The 6,410-nt window shown below is 45.1% G+C and overlaps 1 pseudogene; it reads right to left on the reverse strand.

The window, feature by feature from the left end:
• Positions 1–3,884: 3,884 nt before the first annotated feature.
• LOC118609497 lies at positions 3,885–4,003 on the reverse strand (annotated as a pseudogene).
• Between the last annotated feature and the right edge of the window lie 2,407 nt (positions 4,004–6,410).

Raw genomic sequence — 6,410 nt, forward strand, 5'->3', positions numbered from 1 at the left:
CAAATAGATGCCAAAGAAGATGCTACTAAACAATGCATAGGTGAACAACGAGATCAAGGAAGAAACCAAAAGATGCCTTGGGCCAAATGAAAACACCATCACCCAAAATCCATGGGACACACTGAAAGCAGTTCGAAGAGGGAAATTCATAGCAATACAGGCGTACCTCAAGGAACAAGAAATGTCTCAAAAACAATCTAACCTTATACTTAAAGGAAGAGAAAAAGAAGAACAAACAAAGAAGAACAGAAATACAGTGAATCATTAATGAATACTTAGAAAAATCCTAGGCCAACAGATTCAGCAATCTATCAGAAATGCATAAATTTCTAGAAGCATGTAAACTTCTAAGACTAAAACAAGAAGACACAGAAAATCTCAAGAGACCTATTCCTACCAATGAAATTGAAGCAGTAATCAAAAAACTCCCTAGAAAGAAAGGTCCAGAATCAAATGGTTTCACAGGTGAATTCTAACAAACATTTAAAGAATTAATACCTATCCTTCTTACACTATTTCAAAAAATTGAAGAAACAGGGACTCTTCCAAACTCATTTTACAAAACGAGCTTTGTCCTGATACCAATACTAACACCAAATATCTTAGGAAAAAAGAAAAGAACAGGCCAATATTCCTGATGAACATGCATGCAAAATGTCTCAACACAATATTAGCAAACTGGATTCAACAATACATTGGAGGATTATACTCTATGACCAAGTGAGATTTATTGCAGGAATACGAGGACAGTTCGACATCCGTAAACCAATCAATGTGATACATCAAAGAATGAAGGGTAAAAAACATATCTCAGGAAAAACTCAACATCCTTGACAAAAACCATCCCTTTATGATAGAAACCCTCAACAAAGTGAGTATGGAGGACATACCTTAACGTAATAAAGGCCCACAGCTAACATCTTCAATCATGAAAAGCTGAATTTCCTCTAAGGTCACGGACAAGTTACGCCCACAATCACCACTTCTACTTAAAATAGGACTGCGAGTCCTAGCCGCAGCACAAAACAAGAAACGAAAGGCATCGAAATCAGAAAAGAAGAACAACAGCTACTATTTGCAGATGACGTGACGCTATGTATAGGATACCCTAAAGACTCCACTGAAAAAACGATCAGAACTGATCAATGAATTCACTGATTTGCACGATACAAAGTCAATATACAGAGATCTGTTGCATTTCTCTACACCAATAAGAAACTATCAGAAGGACAAATTAAAAATCTCATTTACAGTTGCACCAAAAAGCATAAAATACTTAGGAATAAATTTAAAGCACTGAAAGACCTGAACCCTGAAAGCCGTAAGACACTGAAGAAATGGAAGAGGATACAGATGAACGGAAGGATATACCATGCTCGGCGATCGGAAGGATTAAGATTGTGAAAACGTCCTTACCACCCAAGGCAACATACAGATTCAGTGCAGTTCCTACAAAATAGCAATGGCCTTCTCTGAACTAGAACAGCTGAGCCTAAACTCTACATGGAACCACAAAAGGCCCTGAATGGCCAAGGGAACCTCAAAAAAGAAAGAATGAGGCACCACACTCCCTAATTTCAAACTACACAACAAAGCTACAATCATCAAAACAGTGCAGTAAAGACATAAAAACAGATACTGCATACATATATGCTATGAATAACACTCAATTCACGTGAATTTTAAGCTAAAAGCGGAGACTTCCGAGAAATTTCTCACTTGGAGCAAATGCACAGGCTTCCCCAGCACCTTGGGACTATGTAGGGAATGTTCAGTCATCTGCAGTAGTTGGGTACAGAAGTTTGAGAAGCACTCACTGAAACATTGGGCTCCTTGGGGTACAAACTATGTCTCATTCCTCTCTGTATCCTCACGGCGGATTCAAGGCCAGCCACAGAGGGTGAGCCCAGGGATACTTTGGCCCACCCTTCCATTGTCCCATCCGCGCACCCATCCTTGTTGAGGAAGAAGCCAAAATGGCAGCCTTAAACTGGTGGAAAGAGGTCAGTCTAGGGAGACTTCAGACAGCTGTGGGTCTGAATTCTGACTCTGTCACTTACTAGCTGTGTGATCACATCTCTGAGCCTCAGTTTTCTCATTTTTAAATGTCTATAAAAGGACCAGCATGACCAGCCCAGGCACAAAGGTGAGGGAGGGGGAGGTGTCTCCCCCAGTCCAGACGTCTGATTTGAAATTAAGAAGGCAGGAAGTAGCTGAGGCTTCAGAAAGGAGCCACTGGTTTTCTGGAATGAGAATGTACCATGTTGAATTTTGGACCTGGAGACCCCACCCCCCTTACTCTGGGGTGGGGGGTGCGGGGTATCGGCAGGCTAGAGGATGACTTGGGTGGAACGATGGAAGGATCGGATGTGTCTCATACACCTCGGGTCTCAGACCATATGTGCTGAGCTTCTCATGTCTGCCAGTGAGCCCACTGGAGGCCCAGCTCACAGCAAGGGTCATTTGGCATTGAGGGCTCAAGGACAAGCAGGCTGCTGACAAACTCTGTGACCCTGGGCAAGTGCCTTCTCCATAGCCTCTTTACCACATTCTTAGTTTTGCAGAGTAACAACCCATTCACTGCCTCTTGCTTCCCAACAGGGGCTACGTGTCCCCACTGGGCCAGAGCTAAGCAGAATTTCTTGAAAGATATTTACAAAAGCATCTGCTTGGAACTGCCTGTCTTCCCTAAAATATATGAGGGCAATACAGCCTTTTTTTATTAAAACCATTAGAAAGGTCCTCAGTCTACATCGGTTATCACATTTCTCTGCCCCGGGAAGCTTCCCACGGTCTGCTCCCCCATTCTTTACCGAGACCCCATTCATGAGCGGCACTCAGAGCTTTTCTCTCCATACGTGTTCGGTCCCACCTCTTTTATTAAACTTAAGCGCCCGGTGGGCAAGGAGTCAAATGCTGGGCGGCCCCTCCAGCTCCTAGACATGCTCAAAGCCTTTTTCATTCTCTGATATTTGATCTTGATTTTAAGCATTTGTAATGTAGTAATAACAGCAGCATTTTGGGAGCATTTGCATTAGGCCAGAATCTGACCCAGCACCTTATACACACTGCATTTAATCCTCATGGGACCCCAGGAACCAGGTACCAGCATTGTCCTTATTTTACAGCTGAGAAAACCAAAGGCGGTGCCCAAGCTAGTGATTTCATTTCATAAAAATTTAGTCATGTCAGTGAACACAGCCAATCACTTATTGCATTTCCTTAGCATCTTCAGTGTGCCAGGCACCATTGTCACCCCTGGGAATATGGCAGAGAACGAAAGAGACAAAATCTCTGTCTCTCTGTAGGTGGCATTCCAGTGGGAGAGAAAAAGATTTTAAAAAGTATATGATGTCAAGGAGTAACAAGTATTGATAGGAAAAGAAACACCCAATTGGAACTTAGAGTGACAGGGATGTTATTTAGATGCCATTATTGCATTATTCTCAGATCACAGATAAAACATGAGCTCGTGTCGTTGTGGCAGTGGTGATATGTGACTTAGAAACTGACTTCCTAAGCACCCCCTTTCTAAGTCCCACCTGACTGTTAGCATTGAGAATCTATAGGCTGACAGCATAAGAGCCAAGAGCACGCAGACTCATCACTGCCCCGAGCTGGGAGCCGGGGCCAGGGACTTCCCGTCCGTGCCTGAGCGTCCCTGTCTGTCATGTGTGGGTGACAGCAGTCCAGATTTTGTAGTGTCGTGAAGATTAAATGAGTTATGTGTTAAAAGCTTAGAATAATGCCTGGCTCGTAAAACACGCTATCCTTGTCTGTTATTATTATCGTTGTTGTTGTTACCGTCAACCTTTTGAGTTTCTCATCGTATTGCGATGAGAAACTCAAAACTTCTCTAAGTCAGTGGTTCTCTTTTTTTTTTACGCCTACAGCACCTGTTCTTCCTAGGTGGTCTCCCATCCATGTGCTAACCCGGCCTAACCCTGCTTAGCTTCCAAGATCAGACGGAATTGGGCGCGTTCAGGGTGGCATGGCCGTAGACTCAAATTTTTGATCTCAAAATTCCTTTCTACTCTGAAAAATTATTGAGGACAACAAAGAGCTTTATTTATGTAGAATTTATCTATTAATATTTGTTTGCCAGATTAGAAATTCAGAGAAATTTAAAGATATCTATGAATTCATTTAAAAATAACAGTAATAATCCTGTCAGATGTTAATCTCAGTAACATTTTTATGAAAAAAATATGTTCTGAAACAAATTAGGAAGGAACGGAGCATCGTTACACATCTTTGCATATCTGTTCACTGTCCGGCTTCATGGAAAACTTTTGGATTCTCACATGTTCTCCTGCATTTAGTCTGTTCTATGTTTTGGTTGAAGTATATGCAGAAAGATCTGCCTCACGAGCTATGTAGTAGGAAATGAAGTCCTTTCATAATTTTTTCAGATAATCACACATCCTTCTTTGCTAACGCACGAGAAATGGGACAGGCGGGAGTTCTTTAAAGGTCGGTTGCGGTGTAGAATCTGGAAGCATCGCAGTGAACGCCGTGTACTGTCACGCCAGGACCCACTGCTGCATCTCGCACGTTGCCTGGATCTTCTACCCATTTTCTAACGTCACCCGTGAGCTGCACTGACCTTCCGAATGTCGACGCATTTCATGATACTACATCAGGAAATCACGTTTGTTAACATCCTCACAGACCTCACCAGGAAGGTCTTTTAACATCGAGAGGCTGTCAGGCACACGGGGGCAGATAGTTTTCCAAACTCGCAATGTTCGCTTTGACGTGTGAATTTTATCATTGGCAACAGATACCATTAGCTGTCTTTCCTGATGTGACAGTCTCACTGTTGATTTTTGAGAAAATGCCTTCCGGGCACCCAAGTCTGAACAACCTTAGTTTTGTTTGGAAGTCATTCTTCAAGTGAAAGTAGTGTTCCATGAACAAGTGGCAGGCTTCGCTTAAAACTCGATGGCAGAAGAGCTTTTTCTGGGACAACGGTCGCGCTTCGGTGAGCAGCAGGACACGTGCTTCCCATCTGGTCACAGAGCGGTACCGAGCTGTGTGCGCAAGGGGTGCGGGTCTGTAAAACTAACAATGTTTACAGTGTCGTCAAGACGATTCCCCGGTTTCGTTTCCTGTGTTTCGTCTGTCTACTTATCATCTATTCATTTACTGGTTTACCTCTCCTTCCCGGCCCGCCACCGTGACTGCGTGGCAGAGGAGAATACAGTGACCGCTAGCACATTCGATGCCGCCAGCTGAATTTCTGCTCACGGGCACCAGCGTATTTACCCATAACTTTTGCGCCATTAGTGTAAATGCCAATACAGCAAAAAAGGCAAATGACATCTTCACATTATTATACAAATTGTTTTGACTTCTCGGACATTCTGAAAGGGTCTCAGGGACCCTGAGGGCCTGCGGACAACACTTGGAGAGCTATAGCCCTAAGCCGTCCCCAGTGGTTGAGCATTTAGGTTCTTTTCAGTTTCTCCCTGATGACGATCTTGTGCCAGCACCTTGGACAGGGCTATGTGTTCAACAGCCTTACTGTGGGACAGGCTAGCTAGCCAAGTAACTGGTTTGGGTGCGGCCTGGGCTTGTGGGGGTGTAGCCTGGTCTTCTGGGGTGTCCTCTGGACTTCTAGAGATATGGCCTGGGCTTATGGGAGTGTAGCGTGGGCTCCTGGTGGTTGGCCTGGGCTCGTGGGGGTGTGGCCTGGTATGGTGAGGTGTCGTCTGGACTCTAGGGGTAGCGCCTGGTCTTGGGTGTGGCCTGGGCTCCAGGGTTGTGTGCTCTGGGTCTGGTCACAGCTTCTCCCTTCCTCTCACAACAGAGATGCAAGTCAGTCACCCTTGACATGCGGAACCGAACCGCAAGATGCAGGGCTGCCCAGGCCCATTGGCCTCGAGATCCGCCCAGCTCAACTCCAAGCGCTACCTGATCCTCGTCTGCTCTGTGCAGTTTGACAGGCGCGACGAGGGGCTGACTCTAGGCTTTCGCCAGTGGGGCAGGTAGGAGAGGATGTGGTTAGACCTCAGGAACCCCAGGTACCCAGGGCAAGGTGGGAACGTCACGTCAGCCTTCCCTTTGGAATCGTCAGTGCTGAGGTTTGTCTCATTTAATACTGTGTTTGGCGACAAGTAGCACAACAGCCGTTACTAGCGCCTTAAACAAACAATAGTTTGTCACTTCACAGGGTGTCTAGGGAGGTGGCGGCAGCTCGGTAATGGCATTAGGAACGCGGCCTCCTGTTTTGTTTTGGTTTTTCATCATCCTTAACGTGCTGGATTGTCACTTCATCCTTATCTCTTCCTGGTCAAAAATGGCTGCCGGACCTCCGGGCATTGCGGCTGCAGCCAAGCAAGAGGGAGAGGAACAGAGATGTGCGTGCGTTTTTGTTCAGGAAAACCAAAGTGTTCTCAGAAGACTCC

The sequence above is a fragment of the Rousettus aegyptiacus genome, unplaced genomic scaffold (assembly GCF_014176215.1).
Source record: "Rousettus aegyptiacus isolate mRouAeg1 unplaced genomic scaffold, mRouAeg1.p scaffold_m13_p_11, whole genome shotgun sequence".
NCBI lineage: Eukaryota > Metazoa > Chordata > Mammalia > Chiroptera > Pteropodidae > Rousettus > Rousettus aegyptiacus.